The 23,088-nt window shown below is 34.2% G+C and overlaps 2 long non-coding RNA genes across 3 annotated transcripts in view; both read right to left on the bottom strand.

Annotated features, from left to right (window-relative positions):
* LOC112988494 (uncharacterized) overlaps positions 1-23,088 on the bottom strand; it is a 59,598-nt gene that overhangs the window by 9,201 nt on the left and 27,309 nt on the right. The window lies entirely within an intron of this gene.
* LOC135327140 (uncharacterized) lies at positions 960-22,128 on the bottom strand. Of its 2 annotated transcripts, none has more exons than XR_010387219.1 (3): positions 21,981-22,128; positions 21,016-21,157; positions 960-2,325 (listed from the first exon to the last, which is right to left on the bottom strand). It is a non-coding gene; the product is annotated as an uncharacterized LOC135327140 (long non-coding RNA). The 2 variants fall into 2 exon arrangements; XR_010387220.1 differs by lacking the exon at positions 960-2,325 and adding an exon at positions 8,926-9,565.

Below are 23,088 nucleotides of genomic sequence, written 5' to 3'. Positions count from 1 at the left end.
TTGCTTGGGAGAGCTGCCTCCATTTCTAATAGAACCTGAATTAGGAACTGAGTCAGCTTGTTGAGTGCTGCAAATCCAAATGCTACAGGGCTAAAGTCAGAGAGACACCTCATAATATGTTTTACTGGAAAGTATTTCTTTCTCACTCTCCCTTCTCTTTTTACCTACTGCATTTAAGCCAGAACTTGTTTGGTGTTGGACTGGGGGCTGTTATAATGAGCTCTCCTCCTCGGACAGAATAGTTTTGTGTGGAAATGGCAGGCTAGATGTAACTTTAGGAAGCTATGGCTTTCCTGGAGAAAGCAATAGTTTTCAGCAAGGTTGGTACTGATAAGAATTAACATTAATAAGAACTTTTAGGAGTACAACTGAAAGGCCTTGAGTCCCAGATGAGAGGACTCTGCTAAACTCTGGCTTTCTTTTCCAAATTCTGTCCCTAATCTGCATGAAGGCAGTGATTTTCCCCAATCACGGTAATGCGCTGAGTGCTGATTTTATTTTGATTCCTATGCATATTGGGCAAATAAACTTTCATCCTTACTTTCTCTGCCAATGTAATAGGAATATCAGTCAATACCTTTGGCAGTATTTATGGTCTTTATGGCTGTTTGTTGAACACTGTTAAGTGTTATAATGCTGTCCATGCTATGAGAGATCATAGAAGACTGAATTAATTGGTAAGGTGTAAAATTCAAATGAAATGACAGGGGCAGGGAAGAGTTTGTTCAGCTTACCAAAAGCATAGTCAATTTGCTACATGTGCTTTGTCTGATAGGTATCTGTCTGGATCAGAAAAGAATAGAAGAGCTCTCAACCAGCATCAGTCTGAACCATCTGAACTGTGTCAGCCAGATTTTGGATTTGTTTTTTCTTCTTCTTTTTTTTTTTTTTTTCTTTCTCCCACGAGAATAACTCCACTGACATCCATGGAATCATTCCTGATGTGTACCAGAGAGAAGAAAAGGAGAATCAGGATCTTTGTTTCTTAGTAAATTTGCTTTTATTTACAAGCTTTTTTATGAACTTCATGTAATTTATTAGCCACCAGTTGTCGTGATACTAAGTTACAAAATGCCTCCCATAAAAATATCAAAAACCATCAGGTCATTCAAGTTACATGAATGAAATAAACCTCTGGTTATTTCAGGCTTGGATGTTTAATAGAATAATTGGCATACATATAGATTTTGCTAGCGTGCCCCAGCAAAACAATATTTGTAATGGTAGAGCTTAAATTACTTATGGAACATTCCATTTTTTTATATGCCACACAATTCTTCTACCCTGGCAAAGAAACAACATTTGAAGTGGACTTGAAAAGCTCTTTCAGATGATTGATGGAGTATAAATATGATCCTGGATCTGCCTTCTTCTTTTTTTTTTTTTTTTTTTTTTTTTTTTTTTTGGTAAAGTGATACAATTTATTTAAGAATTGTCTATTGGAAACCAGTGATCCGCAACACAATGTCGTCTAAGAAAAATGTCGAACAAGCCTCAAGCATGTTTAACAAGCAATGGTTAATGCCAGTGGTTTGTGTGCAAGTATGGGATAAAGAGCAAACAACTGGCATTTAAGATACAGGAGGAAACAGAAAAGTAAAGTTAATATTTTTTCTTCTCTCGAAGTTCACCTCAGAGCCAGCCATTAATTATCATTGTTTATTTCTTCCAGAAAGATATGATTCTTACAAATTTGACAGAGTGTTAAATAGACATACTTCACTAAACATCCACAGAAATTTTTGTTCTACACACCTAAAAGCATTCTACCTTGAAACTGTGCCAGTGAGATAATGTTGGTCCCAAAAAGTGAATGAGATAACAATAATGTTGTCCTCAAATGTTTACATTTTATCTTTTTGAAAAAAGCTACAGCTTGGAAGCTGGGCATTAAGTACACAACAAAATTTATTTCTTCTAGATTTTAAAAGAGAAGACTCTTCCTTCAAAGTTAAACTGCCACCAATATATTCTAAGGATGTAATATATTGTACAGTGATATGTAACATCAGATGCACTATGCAATGGTTTTCATTAATACAAAGTTGATGTGAAATAGAGGCAATCATGATCATCCTGTTTTGACAGGTATTTGTATCAATACACTGGTGTTAAAAACTATCAAAGGTCTAGGTGAAGGAAAACAGCTCTATACTTTTATGATGTGCAACGTCTTCCATTCTGCTGTGGAGCGTACACTTTGCTAATGGAGGTATGGATATATGAAGTATGGATGTATACTGTAAGTAGCAAACCAGTTTCCAGGCTCTGAGGTGCTACTTCATAGACAATGCAGGTACAGTCCAACAGGAGTAGTGTGTATTTCTGCAACAGTAAAAAACAAAGGAAAGAAGCCTATGTTTGTAAAGAAAGACTAACTTGCTGTTGTGTCAAAAATAAGCCTGCTAAAATCATTATTGAGTGAATTTTCCCATCATGGAAGAAATGTTGACTCCAGTTTAAATGCAGACAATGTAAAAAAAAGCTGTTCAAGAAGAAGATAGTATTGTAAATTTATATGGAATTTTGATGCTTCTAACTAAAACTAAGTGAAATAAACCTTGTTCTTTCTGAAATAGTATTTTAATGAAAATAAATCATATCATTGGCATTAAATAATATTGGAATTTCCTGTTTTGTGGAGCTGTCTGAGTAGTATCATACAAATCAGTTAGGGATGAATTTTTCTACTTTCAAAATGTTCAAACATTATCAGTTCAGAAGTTCAGTTTAAATTTTAGCATTAGTAATTACACTTTCTCCTCAGGGAGTGCTTATGAAAACAGGGAGCTAAAATGAAATAGTGAGTTCAAGAAAAAAATATAGCTTAAAAATAAAGATGAAAACAGGCAGAGAAGTTCAGAAATAATATTTTTCAGCTTGTGAATTCTATCTTATTTCAGAGGCTCTATATTTTGTTGTGATCTTCATTTGCTATTTCTACACGATGCTAAAATTTCCTTTGGGCTTTGGAACAACAATTTTGTGGTGTAAATTTGGCACCAAATAAAAAGACCGAGAAATGGTGATAGAACAATCAAGAGTCGTTAATGATGAATGACTCATTCTCTTGCAACTATGGGTTTTCGATTGGGCCATTGACTTTGAATGACATTCTGTATAAAAGTCATAGGTTGGAGTGGAGTCTGTGATTTCCCCAGTGGAAACATATAGGGATATTGCTTTCTAAACAAGGGATGGATCATTATGACATGGAGGAAAAACAGGTCAAGATTCTGAAGAGCAATCAGCTCTGTTAACAATTTTGATTTTTTCTCAGACTTGTAACTCTATAGCACCATACAAGCTGAAAGCACCTGAGATTAAGAAAGGCTTTCACAGGCCTGCTCTCATTGCCTTCCTATTAACTGGACTTGAAGGCTTTAACTAGAACTAGAATTTGCGGGAAAAGGGTCTAAGCAGTGGAAGGCTCAGGAGGTCTGGGAAACTCCTCTGGGGGTATAAAATTGCTAAAGAACTGAGGGGGTAGACTTTCCTACGAAGGAAGTCTACAGCAAGAATTCGAAAGCTTATCAGCAAATACATCCAATACAAGGACTGACTCACAGCAGACTGACTTCCATCAAGAAAAAGCTATTCGGTAAGGTCAGAAATATACCAATAGAGGTTTATACAATATTTAGGAAATGTTCTTCTGTCCCTGAGACAAATAAGTTTTCTGTTTGGTTTTCCCTTCTTGTTTTGTAACTTTTGACTCACTCATGAGAACAATTGTGTTCTTAAATGATTTTTTTTCTTTTTTTTTAAAAAGGATCTGTCCTAAAATCCTGGCCTTACATACTATGTAATAAAGGGACTAGTATTTACTAGGAAAAACAACAAAAAAATCTATAATGGAACTACATGGATGATTAAAAAATATTTAACTACATTTTTTGTAAACAGGATTGTGCTAATTTTGTATCCTCCAAGCCTGTATCTTCCACATGGAGATTAAGACCCCCAATTGTACTATTAGAACAACACAAAGTTACTATGATATTTCATCCAATTAACTCCTCCTGGGAGCAGGGAGAGGTTTTCATCTCCTACACAACTAAAAGATCTTTCCGTAAGGTTTTCCTCAAGATCATGTGGCATCATAGCATGTAGTGTATACATGGCCCTGGAGCATTCAATGTGCACTTGTTTATTTTGTGTGTGTGTTTTTTTAAGACTACTTTAAACACAAGTGTTCCCAAGAAATTAGGTTTTCCTTATCATCCCTTCCCCACCTTGAAGATTGGTTTAGGTCACCTCAACTAAAGCATGTGAGCATTCTTCACAATTTTGAAGGAAATATGAGGCTGTGAAAATCATTCCTATCTTCGTGCTCAAGAGTTGTTGTACAGGTTTGTGAAAATTATGTATTAATTTATGTCAGTAGATGGTATAAGGGCTAGACAAGTTAAATAGTTTTTGCTATGTTAATAGCATGCTTTTTGGCTTGCACTCTCCCATTCTCTATTACCTCAACATTAGTGTACATATCAAAATTTAATGTACAAAATTTTAACGCTACATGTGCTTATAGACTCTACAATCTTTTGTATTCCACACTGAGATTGCTGTCAGGGGGCTAATGCATATCAAGGCTCTACTGAAGTTGACGGGATTTTTTTTCCATTTATTTTCATAGGTCCATGGTTTCATGCATCATGTTCTTAATAAACCTACTCAGAAATGATATTTAATTATATTTTTGGAAAGTATAAGAAAATGCATTTCTCCCTCTGTTTTGCAGATGAGAACTTATATTTAAATTAATATTAAGGAGCCTTCCCTATTCCAAAAAAAGCCCAATTTTAAATGTGTTTCTTTTCAGACAGTGTATAACGTATACTGTATAGAAGCATAGAAACAGAAACTGTAGTGCTAATAGACTTCTAGTTAGAAGTAAGAAGTATTCTAAGACTGTAGGGAGGATTACAGGGAAATGGTCAGGTATCTGCATGCTTGGATGAGTCTGAAACCTGTCTCCATTTCAAAAGCTTCTCAGAGAATTTAATCACCCTGGAACCATAGGCTGTAGTATTTCTCAATATATTTTCATGGCCAAATTTAAAAACAATTAGAAGATGTCTAAAGAAGGAATTGCCCCTGCAAATGGCAAACCTATTTGTGATTTGGGAAGCCATTAAATGACTGATGAGAATATCACTAAGTCTTACCTCAAGACAGTACCAAAATGTATACCTCAATGCACTAAATGATTTTTCAGTCCTTTTATTACCAAAGCATGAGTGAAGAAAACAAAAAAGTTTTATAAAAGTATGTTGTTTTTCTTAATTAATATTTCTAAAATTAGTTTGTCTTCAATAGATTTTTTTTTCTTTTTCTGGAAAGTTCTTTGATGTGAAACAGCACCATGTCTGATATTTTAAAAAAGCATGCAAACCCTCATTATAATAGATTATTAGCTATTTATGGCACTTTGAATTGGGATGAAATTAAGTTTTAAATTTGGATGAAATTAATATTTCCTTTTGTTATTATCTCAGTTTTTCTTTATGGCTAGCGACAACTTCTGTAGCCTGACATATGGATAAGATAGCGGCATATTGAAAAGGCCTTGGAAATCTCACGGCATTAGAATTTATGCTAGGAAAGGAAACAACCACTGTGTGGTATTAGACATGCCAAATTAGCGAGTGAGCAATCTTATTAATCTTATTCTAAATGGAATTAAAAGGATATTCTAGATGCTTCTGGTGCATATTGGAAAAAAATATTTTAGAGCACATATTTATATAAACAACTGAAAACAAAATAATGATAATCTACCTTCAACACAGATAGCCAGATATACAATGGAATTTTGTGTAAAAAAGTATTAGGAGAACCTAAACCGACACCTTTACTCAGATTGAGATTTTGGGACTCTTGGAAGAACATGATATTCTGTGTGAATAATAACAGAATAAAGCTCTAAGACTGCAAAAGCTAAATGCCATTCAGTTATGTGAAAGCCCTTATTTTTAATAGGTATGAATGGTCAAGTTTCTTCCCACCCACCACAGAAGTATTGGCCTCTTCAACAACACATAGACTTGCCACTCCGGTGTGACCCTGTAAAGAATACTTTTTAAGTTATTTCCTAAATGTACATACATCCTTCCATATGATCAGAATGGGGTATTATAAATATATAAAGAGCAGTAGCACTTTTTAAGTTATTTCCTAAATGTACATACATCCTTCCATATGATCAGAATGGGGTATTATAAATATATAAAGAGCAGTAGCAACATGTGTATACTCTGATCACAATATGAAACCAGGAATACCGAACTACATACAGTATGTTTGAAATTTAGAGAAGACAAACCTCTCCCTCTCTCTCTCTCTTCTACGCTGTTGGCTGTAATATGAGATAAAAATTTGCATGGCTGCTTTCTCTCCCTAGTGATGTCGATCCACAAGAAGTAATTAACAGTGTGTCAGCAAAATGACTTAGTTTTATGAGACTATAATATATATCCATAGTAATTCATAGTAAATATATTCCTAACCTTGTACTGACCTTAAAATGATGTAAATAAGATAAAATTAACCTGATTTGGTTGTGCAAATTGGGAAATGAGCTCTTTGGGGCATAGATTGTATTTGTTTCTTGTGCCAGGTGCATAACTGAAGATTAATAAATACAGTGCTCATTTTCCTGTAATAGCTCTGATATTCTAAATTTAATAATTATTTACATTATTAACTGATTCAAAGTCATTTCAGAAGTTAAGTCCTCTTACACTAATCTTTATATATTTTTTTTCCATAAAAAGTTAGGAAGAAGATTATCTAAATTAAAGGACATTATTTGTACAAGACGCTTAGGTAGGTTATGAATAAATTTAGATCAGAAATCAGAAAAAACTTTCTAACTATGAAGAGCGTATAATTCTGTAACAACTTTCCTGAATGAGAATGAAAACTAAATTATTTCAAAATAATGCTTTCTTTGGAAGTATCTACATGAAAGGAACAGAGACACCTGGAGTTAGACATTTTAAAGTCATACATAGCTATCCTAAGGAATGTATTGAAAAATGGCTGCCAATGAACTTATTTCATCTTACTCTATTACATACAATTAACAAAATTATGTACCAGTGATTCTTCTGATCACCTGTAATTCCAAAAAATATGTTTTTTTCCCCTTCCTACCTACATATCTATCTTTATTTTTTCACCTTCTCCTGAAACATCTGAAACTGGTTACAGGTAGTAGAACAATACTGAAATCTCTTATGCCTCTAATATGTTTTGTTCAAGAAGATGTCAGGAAAGAATTTCCCTCCAGACCAGATTACTCAAGAATATTGTGTGTCTGTGGGATTTTTTTGACTTTCTCCATACCATAACACATAGCTGACTTCTTACATTATCTAGATATTTTCACCTGAGAAACTCCCAGACATTACACACAAGTAAAGGACATATTCCTATCTCTTTTTTATTATTTTGATAGTTGTTTTTTTTTAATCTTTTGTAGCAAAATGTTCTGTATCATGTCATCATGTATTATTCTTTGTGTTCTGGCACGGGAAAATGAGTTGAAAAGGAAGGAGTGACTGTTCCTGTAGACTTTCCTGAAAGTAATATCTGTTACATCATTATATATGATTACACAGTACTTTAAACCCTGTGGTCCCTTGAAGACACTGAAAATAAAAGGGAGACTGGGAAAATGATGCTAAAATAAATGTTAGACAGCAAGTCAGCTAAAGAGTAGTTAAATCTAGTAATGGATGTAGATATTTAGAAAAGACCTTAAGAGGATTTGTGGTTTCAAGTTGAAAAGTGTAATTAGGAAGTTCAAACAACAAACAATTGTTATTAACTTACAGTAATACACCATTAACAGATTACTTGCTAAACTGTTTAGATATTTTAAAGCTTTTAGACTCTTACACAGTTGCTGAAATAGAAGTGCCATATGTGCCCTAGATATTTGCCCTAGATAATAGAAGAAAGACAAAGAATGGCAGATATGATGCAGGTGCAGGGCCTTTCTTCTTTTTGAGTCATAAATGAAAGCCAGGAAAAACACCCTAAAGCACTAAGGGTGTATGCAGTATGATACTAAATGCACTAGATGTCTATAGCTATTCCACCCATAGACCTCACTGAGAATAACGGGACCTGAGACATCTTACTCACATAGAAACTAAAAAAAAACCAAAAAAACAAAAAAACAAAACAAAAAAAAAACAGATGTAGAACACTGTAGAAACCCAAATAGTTTGAAATGTATCACTTTTGATATGTATTGAAAATTTCACCCTGTCTTGTCTCTAAGGTAATGTATTTTTGCTCTGTGCCATTTTCTAACCTTATCTTTAGGAACAAATTTTAATCGTTAATCTCAATATTCCATTCATTAAAAATATCTCATTAAGTTTCAGTAATACTAATCACAATGCATTCCTTTTCATAAGTCTTTTAATGCCTCTTTTTTGTTGTTTTCCCAACCCCCCAATTTCTTTCTTTACCTACAATTTCAAAATTTCCTCCCCTGTTCCTTCCCATTGGCTTTAATGTGTGTGTAGCTTGTGTACACATTCAAGAGTCTGGATGTATAGGGGTACTTCATCATTGCCACGACACGCTTCTGTAATTAGTCTGAAGCCATCTAAGTTACTATGGCTAATGTTACTTAGTATATGTCTTGATGCTTCATGAAACCCAGAGTTTCCCTTTTACATCTTTATTTTAAGAAACTGTTCACCTTCATTATTTCTTCACTTCATCTTTCTTTTGATCAAGCAAGGAATAGAACAGATTTCTGGGAGGATTGTTTAGATAAACGTCCCCCTTAACACTAAAATATTAAAATTTAACAAATTCTGTCAATGACTGTCTATTGTAATTTTATTGACTCCAATATGACCCTAGAGACCATAAAGAAATTCCACACTCTCCTGTGTGTCTTGTTTATTCTGATTTTAATTTTGATTAGCAGAAAAAAGGAAACAATATTAACTAAATAACCAGTGGAATATTCTACATACGACTGAAAGGACAACAGAATGCCCAGTGAGGATTGTCTCTCTGATTAAGTATGAACGTTTCTTAAGCTTCTCTGAGGTCTGACTTAAGATGGTATACTGTCCTAGCTCTTATGTTTGCTGTCTGTTGGTTTTTCTCCTCTTCTTTGTATTTTGTTCTCTTTGGCTATCTTGAAGCATCATTGTTAATTACTTGGCACCTTTTCCTACACGGATTTTTAGTAGTAGTAGTAGCAGTAGTAGCAGCAGTAGTAGTAGTAGTGGTAGTAATACTTTCTCATAATTCTCATCAGAATATCTCCAGTCTCTGCTTCCTTACTCCTTGGTTATCGTCCTCTGCAGGGTCTCCATTGACACAGATAGGGTTTGTCAACCAGTTAACTCCTGAATTCAGATACCTTGCAACGTGGTCAGATGTCATTTAGGAATATAAACCTTATAGTGCAATTTGAACAGCCAAAAATTCTCCTCTTTTTCATCAGTGTGACCACAATTCCTGAGGACATTATTCTTCTTTCTTGCCAACTTTGTGCTAACTTCTTTGTTGTTTATAACTAAACCTATAAACAAAACACCAGCTCCTTTATAACCAATTACAGAGGTAATTCACTCTCCAAAAATTCATTGTTAGCTGGATTACAGATTTCAGTATGCCAGATTACTCTTGCCTCTTCATTGGCAGAAAGTTCATAATATCAAAACCCAAACATTGGATCAGGGCTATGAAGCAGAACAAAACTTTCAATTATCAAATTGAAACTTTAAAATTAATACAAGTTCTGAACACTGACTTCCTCTATCTTCGCCAGAATGCAACATCAATACTCCCATGGGCCAAAATCCTATAGCATTTGGTAAATCATTTTACTGTTAACTATTTATTACTCACTGCTAACATGCATTTGAAGAGGTATAATTCAGAAAAAAAAGGGGGTTGATCGATAATATTAAATATTGCAGAAAAAATGTTCAGCTTGCAGAATTTAGGAAGAATAAAGTGACTTTAGCTTCCATCATATAATTTTAAATTACAGTATGAATAATAATAAAAAAAATTATTTGTGTCTGATCCAAAACATAGGTTTTGTCTGTAAAAAGACAAAAGCCTATCTGCTCTTGACAGGAATTGTGCCAGCATAGCTGCTTGTTTTATTCATGTTTATGCCCTGAAATTTCTTTTCCCCCAAATACAAACACATATAGCCATATTATCCTTGGAACATAAGTACTGATGTAGGAGAGTACTGGGACATAAGTACTGATGTAGTCTGCCATTAACTATAGCCAACTAAAGCAGCATAGGTAAGCTAGTGATGTGGCTGTCCTAAAAATGTTATGGTGTTTTCATTCTGAGGGAAATCAGAGTAAGGATTTGGTGCTTATATGAGCATTAAGCAATAACTCAATCCAAAAACTAATAAACAGCTAAGAACTTGTAGTAAACTATTATGAAATCTATATTTAATTTTATAGCTAACTTTAAATATTATATGCTAATTTTCATTTTAGCTGTCACTAGCGCTGAAAGAACATTGAGGAACATATTGTAAATTAACATAATTTTATCAACAATTCCCAGCAGCTAAGATTATATTATGTATACATAAATCAAGCACTTTTGAGGTTCATCAAGCATTTCTAGATTTTGCTATGAAAAATTGTCATAGGATGATCTTAAAAGACATTTGATTCAGATAAATATATAAAAAATACATTTATATAAAAAAAGAAATTTTTAATCATAGTTTCTCAAAAGCAACCCAAGGCCAGCTTTTTTCCATTTTTTTTAACCTTGTAATATACAGAAGATCACTGTTCTCTAATTTCAGGTTATTGGTTCTTTGCCTGTGGTTCCCCCTTAAGTAACAGCAGACAGAACAGCAAATCTTGCAGTCTCTATGCCCTGACCTAAGACTCCTTCCCCCCAGCCAAATCCTCAATCAATAACTCTTTGAATTCTACAAATTAATGCAGTGTTTTCTCCAACAGGAAATTTTTGAGGAAAAAAAATTCTTTCTTTCTTTCTTTCTTTCTTTTTCTTTCTTTCTTTCTTTCTATCCTTCTATCCTTCTATCTTTTTATTTCTGCTATGAATCTGGAAAATGTGAACAATGGTGGTCAATAAGTGAAAAGCTTTTTCTGTTTCTAGAAAAGGAAGAGACTGAAGCCTGTGGAAGTTAATATAATCCTTTACATGAAGTGCAACATTCCTTTGTGATACATAGACCTTATAAATTACCCCGGAGCTCACTGACAGCATCTGAGTTTGCTTCTTTTTCTCTGGATTTGAATTGACACTAATTGTACAGGAATGGCAATGGAAATAAGTCTGTCACTGAAAAGACTGCACTGAGTGCCTAGACATAAGAACAGACACTCTTCACAGGAAGCAGGAGTTGAAAATGATATATGTATATGTGTGTGTGTGTGTGTGTGTGTATACACACACACAGATATATACATTATATGCTTCCCATCATTTCTCATCTCAGAGTATGCAAAGCCAAGCCAGGAAGGTGCTGGCAACATCTTACAACCTAGTTCAAACAAAGAAAAAAAAAAAACATTGCATTTGCACTGGCTTGTTCACAAATTGTTAGCCCAAGATATGAATTTGAGGGAAAATGGTAAAGCAAACTTGTCAGTTTGGACTAGCACAGTTCTTTATCAGAATATAGAGATGAAGGGGGTATTTAAAAAGCTTTTATGTTCATGTTTTTGAAATGACTAGGGAAAGTAACTACTTTCTTAGGAAATTAATCATTCATGAATGCGTAACAGATGATGACATCAAAATCTGCTGAATAGCGTAATATAAAAGCTAGTATCATTAAAAACATACAGAATGATTACATGCTATGCAATGTTTCCATCAAACCCACTATAAAGTTATGTGTGATTTACTACTGTTTTATAACAGCATCTGCTTAAGATAAATGTAACTATATTTTCCCTGAAGACTGTTATAAATAAGCTTTACCATTCTCAGACTGCCTTTTAGCTACAACAAAATTCAATTAAGAATCCAAGGCAAAGTGACTGAGTGAAATAGTTATTTACACAAAGCAAGCAAACTATATGCCTAAATATGAAGACCGTTTTAGATGGAATACAGTACTGTGCCTGTTCTCTGGAAAGGAATAGGTCTTGCCCCAGATTTGCAGTGTGTGTGTGTGTGTGCGAAAAAATGTACATACAAGCTTTGTGCCTCCTAAATACAACTTCAAATATTCACTCTCACAGAAATATCAAAGTCTGCATTTAAACCTGCTTTTTCAGAGTCCACTATTCCATAATGTCATTCCTCTGATGATGCATAAATGTGAAGAGGCCTCTACATTAAATTATTCCAGAAATGGAAAATCTAACCCAGCATGATATATGAAAAGCTTTTTTTTTAATATATATGTATATATATGTATATATGCAAATGTTCTGATACAAAAACAAGGCTGATGCAAATATACAAGGATTACTGAGACTAATGATGTAATGTGTATGACCATGTCTGCTAAAATGATTTGGAGAAAGACCTGAATGGAACAAAATGGACAAATCAAAACTGGTTTGCTGGAATTCCAGTCTAAATAGTGAATAATTATTGCAAGAAAAGCTTGTTTTGACCATGTTTTTTGGTGGGAATCCATAATCTGATTAACAGTAGATATTACTAGGTTTCATTTCCACAGCCTGCAGTGGGCTGACCATAGTGAGACCCAGGGAACACAGCCAAACAAACTCAGCTTCAGTTAAGTCATGGAAAAGACGTACAAGACAAAATTCATGCCATACCAACAACATCTGGCTCATAATTAAACTATGCTTGCAACAGAAAAAATCTGAGTGAAGTCAGGCACTGAACATCACTGAAAATTGTTACTATTTATAGACAAATCTCATGTCATAGAACTTTACATTTGTTCACCTTCCTCCACTCTTCTCAAGCCATTCTTAAACTCTTCAGAGTGCTGGTATGACAGAAAACATATCTGATATGTTTTTAACAAGGTGTAAAGGAATTAAACAAAGACTGGAGGCTGTAATATAGTGTATCATCATTCTCCATTGTCTTGATATGAGTCACAAACACCAAGAATTAGTATGGTATGACAGTGAGTAGTTGACTACTTGCATTTTGTGGCAGTGTAATCTTGTCCAGCCTCTGGAAAGCCAGACAAATTCAATGGCTATTTATTTGCTAGCAATATATTAGGAAAGCATTCACAATAAAAATAGTGAATATGAGGTGCATTCTAGTTACTACTGCTCAGTTTTTCACCTTGGTGGAATATAAATTCTGCCTACATTTTGAGCCATGTCATCACTGATATAAGTTATGTTGGACCTGACAACCCTTCTATTTCCAGCTTAATATTATAACAGTATTTTATCAATTAATGTCTAACCTTGTAGTACAGTAAATACGATGTTATTGATAGCAACAGACCATATTAGCCTAAGGACTTCTATTAACTTCTCTTGTCTTGGTTTGCTTGCTCTAGCTGCAAAGCTGCTTGTTATATAAAGTCTAACAGCAAAAACAAGTGTTTAAGTGTTTATAGCTTAACCGCAGACCTTGTTCATTACCCTTAATCCTTGAATTCATTGGGACTTTTTGGAACTTCTTGAGGTTGGCTTTTCTTAATTGTGTGATGTACTGCTTATCCGTATCAGAGGCTGTAAAGCTTAACTGTGTTATATATTACAAAAGTCCAGGAAACAACCATGGATAAGTAAAAACTGTAGCATAATATAGAACTGCTGAGCAATGGCAGAGAAGCACACTGGCAGTGAATGATAAAAAAAAATGATATGATCCCAAGCAAACCCCAATTTGAAAAGAACCGGAAGAGCAAGAAACTGACCCCATCAACATTGATTTTTGTCCTTCCTGACTGGAATTTGGGATGCTAACATCTTGCTATGACAGCTTCCCCATCCCCTTTGCCCAAGGAAGACTGGTCAACACACTCAGGAATCCTTCAACAACTGGAAGGATGAAGAAAAACCTCACATAAATGGAACAGCAACGAGATAGTATATCCTGTATATTGCTATTTTAATTGCATTATTAATTCTCACTTTTTTTTTATTTTAATGGAGGAATTTGGATCATTGTTGTGTAAGTTCCATTTTAACTGAATTTTTCTCCCCCCCCCCCTTTTTTTTTTAACTGAATTTGCAATATATTACTGGATCCATAACATGTGTTGGCTTTTTGCCCAAAACAAAATTTTGAATGTAATAAGTTAGGAAAGAAGCATAACTTGGTTCTACAGCAGTAGCAGTATTTCAACATGGAATTTTTGTGTGTGCCATTTAATGGATTCTAGTGACTCAAGTAAGATGAGTTGTTTGAGACAGGATTGTAGAACTCAGCATTTATCCTGTTTTCCTTAGTATTCTCAAATACATTAAATGCACAATGTATTTAGGTTGAAATAATCAGCTAGAAAAGAGAAAGTCCTATTGCTTCTGGTGGGACTCTCCCACGCAAAACTCAAGGGAGGAAGCAGTGAAAAAATAATGCCATCTGATTCAGCACTGCCTTGTTTAAATTCCAGATTCTTCTGTGAAGCCTGCATCCCTGCAAGATGGTTTAGTGCACACAGAAAACATGCACAAACTGAAAAAGCTCAAGTCATGGTGGAAAGAATAAAATATGTGAATGAGAGAGTGGAGCTCAATCTTCTGAAGATTCTGCATTATTGAGGGGTTCTTCTTAAAATCTATTTGCAACCCAGGATTTCCGGAAGTACCAGGTATGCAATCGCACAGATGCTGTAAGTATAGTTAACAGGCATTTTTATTCTTCTCTTTCTGTTTACCCTTTTGAATCCACACAGCTTAAATCATCATAATTAAATCTCTTTCCTCAGAAAATACCCTGTAAACAAGATCTTCAAGTTCTTTGCTCAGTAAACATATATATACACATAAATATATAGTAAACTTCTGTTTTTTGAGGTGATTCTCTTACTCAGATTATTTTGATGTCAGTGAAGGCTGTAATTTGTTGAAATTTGTGAATTCACAAAGATATATCCTATGAGTCTGGTCAAAAAACCCTGTCGTTGTTGTTTCTGAGGCCATTACTGGAACAAATGGAAGAACTACAATTATTTAAATAAACGTTTGACTGAAGCAAATGTTGCTTAATATGAAAGCATTCTTATTGATGATTGGCTTATCCTTTTTAATTCCCAGAAGGTGTTTGAAAAATGCAAGTGGCATAATAATATAACACTGATATTAATTTTGTATGGAGTGGCACAGCATGAATCTTGCTCCCCATGTAGGTTCTAGGTATTCTTCTAATCCATCACTAGGTACAGCAAGAGCATACTCCTAAATTTATTTTCATATAAAAGCATGCTTTGACATATATAATTTACATTACATTGTTAGTGAGCTGTATTCTCAAAAATGCAGATTACACTAAGAGAAACCACAGTCCCATGACTGAGAAAATAAATTTTATAATAAAGTTTACAGTCCTTTAGTAAATATACCTCCATTGTATCAAAGTCAAAAGGAGAGGCAAATCTTTCAGATCACACCTGCTAAAGGTTAACAATATTGATTTTATCAGGTACAATAAAAACCATGGCTAATTTCTTTCAGAACTACAGTTCAGAGATGAGCTTTTATTTAATATATGATGATTAAAACAGCTATCAGCAAAATGGAGTATCAGGGCTTTAAGTCCCCAGCTCCAGCCTGAAGATGTAGGTCATAGCATCTCTAGAGAAAGAAGTGTTAGTGCAAGGCTTCCGTGTAGGTGTATTATTGTCTGTGTGAGATTATTGTCCCTTCCCTATACTGCTGGAAATGTGTCACTGTGTAAAAAATGATTCAAGACTCACTGGGCTGTAAGAGCAGAACATAAAAAGAAAGACGACATTGCAGGCAAGGAACGAGCCAAAGGAAAGAGTCCTGAGTTGTGTGTTCTGAATTATAGTAATTGGCCAAAATGCATAAGCAGTGTTGTGAATTGGACCCTGATTACACCACTCCTAAGGACAGTCGTGTTCCCCTTCCTTATTTTTTCCCAGTGGTAAGATTCTTACTTTTTTTTTCTTCATAGGCCATTATGAGAAAGGTTATGTTTGTCACTGCCTCTCCCATCAACTGTATTTTCAAAGAAAGTGTCAGCTAGTATTTCGTATCCAAAAAGATGGTATAAATATCTATACGTAAGAAGAGATTTTGTGCTGTCAATTCCAGCCTCACACAAACTCAGAAGTATGGACAGCTATATAAACTCAAACAAGAGGCAGAATTTAAGTTGAATTCTTCTCCCCAGCCATTTTTGTAATCTAGTTGACATATATCTTAGGATTCTGCCTATTCTAGTCCCAGCTGCCTAAACTGACCCTGCCCAATATTCAGTTAGCTTCTCTGTTCTGCCTTGGGTTTATGAATTTCCTTCCCAGAGCTGGAAATCTAAAAGCTGGATATAATAATATATCATTATTCTCACACCATTTTCAAGATTTGGATTTGTGTTACTGTTGTTTTGAAAGTACCACTGAAAAATATATAGCACTGCATCAGAGATTCTGGTCACAGTAGGTGTTATAAGATTCTAGGAAAAAAATATGCTTTTACTCATCATCAGTGGTATTGGATTTTATTTTCTCAAGTAAAAAGAAAATCTACTGTATAAGGGCAGAGTCAGATAAATTATTTTGATTAAGAAATAAAAACATATTTGGCTCAAAAAAATCAGTAAAATGATATATTTTATCATCTAATATTGAACATAACTTTACTGGAACAAAACTTCCATAAGAACATCTTCCATGCTGTGGGAAGCATGGAGTTGCATCAGCCTTGGAGGCACTTTGGGAGTCATTCAGTTTAAGATTAAGACACCTAAATTCAGATATCTATATGTAGGTGTCCATATGCTGTCTAGATGTCTAATTTCCCACTGTATACTAAGCAGAAGGAGCTGGAGTAGCAGTGAAACCCCAAGAGTGGTTCTATACATGTTAACGTGGACACTTAAGGCTCGATCAGACTGACTTTGCATTAGCCATCTGGTAACACGGAGATGTCTTAAGGCATTCAAGACATCCATGTGGTACTGGCGAAAACACCACATGACCTAGGAGACCTGTGCTATTCTGTAAGAGCAGGTGGAGGTCAGGTGGCATATAAAAAGGCTTCTCATATGATGATGGTCCATAGGCAACTGCACTGAGCCCTTTCTGCATGATTTTTATCTGAATTTGTCTGGTTTACATGGAAAATAAACTTTTCTAACATATACTACTCTCTCGCTCTCTTGAAGTAGCAAGATATGAATCAGTATTTCTACAGGTCAACGTGCACTGTACAGGGTAGGGATTAAAGGGGAAATGTTTGATTGATGTGAGATGTTTGAGAGTGTAGATCTGGATGCAGTAGTTTATGAGAGTCAAAAGGGAGTAAAAGTTGCTGTGGTATCATCTCTACTACTTCCTGGAAATGTTCATGAAATAAATGGTCACAAGAACGGTGTCTGGGATTTTCTTTTGAGAGAGAAAAAAGGAGATATCCAAAAGGACTCAGAGCAGACCAGGGCCGCGAGATAACAGTGATTAGGGTCCACTGTTAAATTAACTCTTTGGACCTATTGGACCTAAAGAGAAGACTCTTTAGCAATGTAAACATAGAATAAAGTTCTAGGTGTCAAAATGTAGCTACAAAAAAGTGTGCCTCTGGGTCTACCCAGCATCAGAGAAACTGTGTACAGTGTTTGGATTTAAAATGTAAACATCAAAATTTGGGGTCCTAGTTCTTCTTGTCTACTGATCATTTTGGCTTTCACTGATTCTTAGAAGCATCCTAAAAGAGTAATGTATTGCATATATAAATGCAAATGTATACACTCACTTTCTATCAAATAATAACAAAGAACTTAAAAGACTAATATACTTCCATCCAAATTCAAAATAGGGTTCTTGTAAAAAGAGATAACAAGAACAGTGTGTTAATTCTAAGTGAATTCAAAATAGAAAACAGCAATTTATTTTCTCTGTAACATGAATAACACAAATACTTCAGTTGTTTTGTGACAAATACGGCGCCAGTAAACAGCTAAGGGAATAGAACAACAAAATATGCTTTGTCACACCTGATTATCTCCTCTGTGTAGTTTGGCCTTTCAGAATGTTTAAACATTTCTATATACCAAAGTGTAATTTCAAGTCCAATTATTAAAAAAAAAAAAAACTCTCTTACTCTTCACTTGTGAAGTTTTTACTTCCCTTTTTTCAAATCTAGCATATTATTCTTATACATCCAGTCTAATTCTCATTAGCATGAATGCCATTATTCCAAAGTATACACACAAGCCCTAAATTTCATCTTTGGATTAATCATTCTAATGCTGAGCCATAGGAGTTTTTTTGTTTTCCTTATTTCATCTCAAAAAATCATAATAGAATAGTTCTGTAATTTACACATTAAGATCTCTATTTCCCCATAGCATTTCTATAGATGTGTCATCATTACTGACTCATTTAGTTAAAACACTCTCAAAAATGAATGTTTATGTATTTTTCATATATTTCATGTTTTGTAATTTTCTACTATTACCTAATTTCTTACACACTTAGCATCTTATTAAATAATTCTTCATTAGAGAGACTGACATTTTCTGATTTCTCATTTTTTTGCAGTACAACTGTGAAGTCTACTGTTGTTCATATTGTTTTATATAACAAATTTGTATTCATTTTATCTGAATGACTAATCAGTGTTGTTTACACAGATGCTCACAGTACCTTATATTACTTAATTTTCAATTATAAATTAAAGAGTTGATTGGGAGATCATACTTCTCTTCTAATTGTCAATTGACTTCATTTTCTCTCCAGTGTTTTTCTCACACATTTCTAATATATTCATTTGATTTTCAATTAAGGAGAGGGAGGCTTGAAAAGATCATATTTCATTAATACTGATTACTGAATATCGGTTCTTTTCCCCTTCTTTTTTCATCCCCAAATAACTTTCTCATTGGCCTCTAGGATATTAGCTTCAGACAAAAAAAAAATGTATTTCTTTTACTTGAAGGCAAAACACCAGATACTCTCAACATTAATAGGATATTTATTTGCTAGTTTTTTAAAGTTATTTACATTTTAACAATGTTTTAAGCTAATGCAAAACATCTGTATATATTGAGGCAGATGTCACTGAAATTAAATATTTGAAAAATCACAACCACATAGTTTTAAATTATCCAGTTGCAAATAATGACAACATTGACTGTGTTGTTCAAGCTGGAGGGTCTCAGCGCACACATATCAGAATGTTTTTGAATTCAATTACAGTTTTCAAGATGCTAAATTTTTATCTACAACATACAATTTATAACATAAAGTCATCAAAATTGCAGACAATTTCTAGTGTTAAATTTCAGATCTTGTTAATATCTGTAGTGCTATACTAAGTCCAGTGAAATAGTAATATATGCCAAAAAGTAGGAGAAAAGTTTCCACATCTTTCCACAGCTTCCATTAGTTTTACCTATTTCAAACAATTATTTCTGAGAATTTTTTAACTGAATATTCATAAAATAAACCCTTCTCTGCTATTCTTTGTTACAAACCGTGACAAACAATACACTTATGGTTTGCCTCATCATAGTTGCATGATTACTATGGTTTTTTTTTTTTTCTGTTTTGTTAGAAAGAGTGGGTCTGTGCAGCACAGAAGAGAGCCGATGCTTAATTTACTTGTCTGGGTTGCCACAGATTATCAAGCAAAATCTATCCAGACTGAGAGAAAGAGTGAGCGATAGTCTTCTATTTTTCCCCTAAAAGTAACTAAATATGGTCAACTGGGCTGTGCTTCTAGAAGGCAGTTGTGCATGACAGGCAGGCAGCTATAGCACAGACATAAATGGGACAGGGCAAAGAGGGGCAAGAATTTGCCCACAGTAGAAAGTGAATTGAAAATTGAATATCTGAAGGTTATATCTCTTTCTAGTATTAAATAAAAATCAGGACAGAGCTCCAAAGCTCAAATTGTCTTGAATCCATAGCACTTAAAGACCTTTTTATAGAAGATATATCTGGCAAAGAGCTAGCTGCAGCAATCCAAACCTGAGCTAGGACATGAGCAATTAAACAACAAGGACAACCAGGAGTCTAGTGCTTGAACTTGCTCCATGACTTTCTCCTATTTATCATTATAGATATACCAAGAAGATATTCTGGAAAGTTTGTTTAAAATAAGGAAAATTTCTGAACAGGAGTGTAGGACCAGACAAAAAGTTCTGTTTTTCAAGGACTTATTTAACAAGGGGAAGATTTGTTTAGGCCATTTATTTAATATTTCTGAGCCAGAAGATTTGAGCTGCCACTATTTACAGAATTATCCTATCTTAGCTTATTATTTTTGTGTACTAATCAAACATTGCTTTAGAGATTAGGAAACACTGACCACTTTTTTTTTTTTTTTTTAATGTACTTATTTCAGGAAAGCAAGTTTGTGGGACAGATTTACTATAGCTCTGTTTTAACATATACTAAACCTGGGTGTCTTTTTGCATATTTATCATTACTCATTTGTATAAGAAGAATGACTTTTATTTTTCTGCTAAAAATTAGGAGCTTTACTGGACTGGTACAAACACAAAATAAAAAGTATCTTTTACTGGAGAGTTTAGTGCTTAATCTAAGCATGGGTTGTCACCCGTTACTTACACTGTGTGATGTTTTACCTGTTTGTTCCTCGGAGAGTAAAAGAGGATGGATTACAAGAAGGTTATTACTCCTTCAAGACACATCTGTGAACCAGTACAGAGCTGAAATGGGTTTGACTTCAGAAGCATATGAGAAATCCAATTGAAAATAGTAGAGCTCTTCAGAGACCAGGTTGTTACACATGAACACATTAATATGAAAAAAATCAATGAATGAATCTAACCAGAAGAATGCCAAGATGTATGACATAATAAAAGACATGAATCCATGAAGGGTATAGTAATAGAAATAAAAGATTCACTTACAGTTACTACTGTTTAATAATTCTTTTTCTTCACCATTCTTCATCAATACTGCTGATAGAGGTGGTCTTGGGAGGACTGATTTAGAGTATAAATTAGTGATTTTTTTTTCAACCATTTCAGAAGAAACTCTGCGGTATTCACCCTTTGGGCACAGAAGAAATGTACTGTGTATCTAATGTTATTGTTATCTTCCAGATAAAGCTGCACAGTTAAGACGTTATGTACACACATGCAGAATTTCTAATGCAACATCAATACACAGGGAAATAAAGAAAGAAGTAATACTGTTGAAACTTCTCTATATAGAATTTTTGAATGAGTATAACAGTATTCTTACACAAATAACTATTCACTTAGGCATGTAAAAAATAGGTATAGAGTCTTTAAAAATTTCAAGCTAAATATGAGTCATCTGATGTCAAAACAGTACAATTAAGGGCAGAATAACAGGGATAATTTGCACTGTCATTGTATCAGTAAATAAAAATTCAGTTTCATTGGCTGTCAATCTGGCATTTTCAAATTTGATTGAAAAGCCATTTTGAAAAAGGAGATACTTTTAACACCTTTTATTATGAAATAATTTTTTTGATTACTTAATCTGTAAGAAATGTTCATTACTTCCTTCTGAATAGTTTTCTGAACACATAAATAAAAATATAGTGAATAAAACAAAACTGATTGACCCTCACAACTTCCCAGTCATAAAAATCTACCAGAATTTTATATAACAATATAGAAAATTCCTTGAATATTTTATAGTTTCTATTTTAAAGTGTCTAGATTAATATCTATGAGTTAGATTTTGCTGTGTAACCACCCAAACAGGTCAGAAGACATTAAGGTGACTCTATTCTTCTACCTAAATAGCCACTATGTCTGTATCTTTGACAGTTGAATAGACAAAGACATACTAATTATAAGTAGATAGAATAATGGATAGGCTATGTCATGGCTCTCCATACCTTCTACTCAAAGCAGAGAAGTTCACATCTCTCAACTTATTTCTGTTTGGTTTTGGTTTCAATTATTTTGAAATTTTACCAGGTTTTCTAATACACCAACTTAAACAACCCCCTGGCTGCTTGTAGACCACCTGTGATCTGTACTGGTCCTTTGAGTTTCTTGGCTTTTCACTTTCTTAATAATTGCCTCATTTTTATATAGGTCCCTTTGTTTAAATTAAAAAAAAAAATTCTCAATTTCTTTTCTCTGCTTTTCTCTGTTACAATTGCAAGCCAAATTTTGCTGTGTTTGCTGTTCCATTACTATTTCACTAATGACTCTTGGACTAAATACTGGACATAACCCAAAACCAGATGAGAATGGTACCTTTCCTTGTGAGTTCTAAGACTATTTCTAGGAAGCAATCATTTGTTTCCTCCAGAGCTTTTATAGCTACTTCTCACACTGATGAGAAATTAATTCAGCTTATACGTGCCTGGATGGAACGCCTACTGTTTCTGTCTGTTCTAACTTTGCAGCTCGTCTAACCTCACTTAACATTTCCGGAGTATAATCATCATCTTGCTTAAAGAGTCAGTAGTACAAACCTGGTACTACATTTTTATTTATGAATTCCAAAGATTCTGAAGAGTTTCTCTTCTCTGTAGAATTTTGGTGCTGTTCCCCTTTATCTAATCCTTCGCTTTCAGTGCCAGTCCCCCACCTGTACTTCCTACTCTATCACACCTGTAAAGTTAGTAGCCTGGCAATACTGTAACCTACTGTTTATCTTCCTTCTCCCAGGTTTATGATATGGCTTTTTTCTCAGAGCTGCTAATGGATGCCAAGCACTGTGATTACCCATTTTAGGCCTTTAGCATTGGTGAGAAGAGCTCATAAGACTTTCCTCTGTTCCATCACCTCGTATTGTGCATGCTAGTCAACTGGCACTGCAGGCAGTCTAATTTGCCTCTGTTATTTATTGCTGTTTATTTCCCTCCTGACCTTTTCAGAATTGTATTGAATATTCTTCTTTCACTATCCTTCTATCCCTTTCCTTGCTTCCTAAATTAAAGATATTACTTTTTTTTCTTCTATTGCAGCTGCCTGTATTTAGGCTTGTAGATT

The sequence above is a fragment of the Dromaius novaehollandiae genome, chromosome 1 (assembly GCF_036370855.1).
Source record: "Dromaius novaehollandiae isolate bDroNov1 chromosome 1, bDroNov1.hap1, whole genome shotgun sequence".
In the NCBI taxonomy this organism is placed as follows: Eukaryota; Metazoa; Chordata; class Aves; order Casuariiformes; family Dromaiidae; genus Dromaius; species Dromaius novaehollandiae.
Note: the sequence above shows the minus strand (reverse complement) of the source record. Positions and strands in the feature narration are given on the sequence as shown.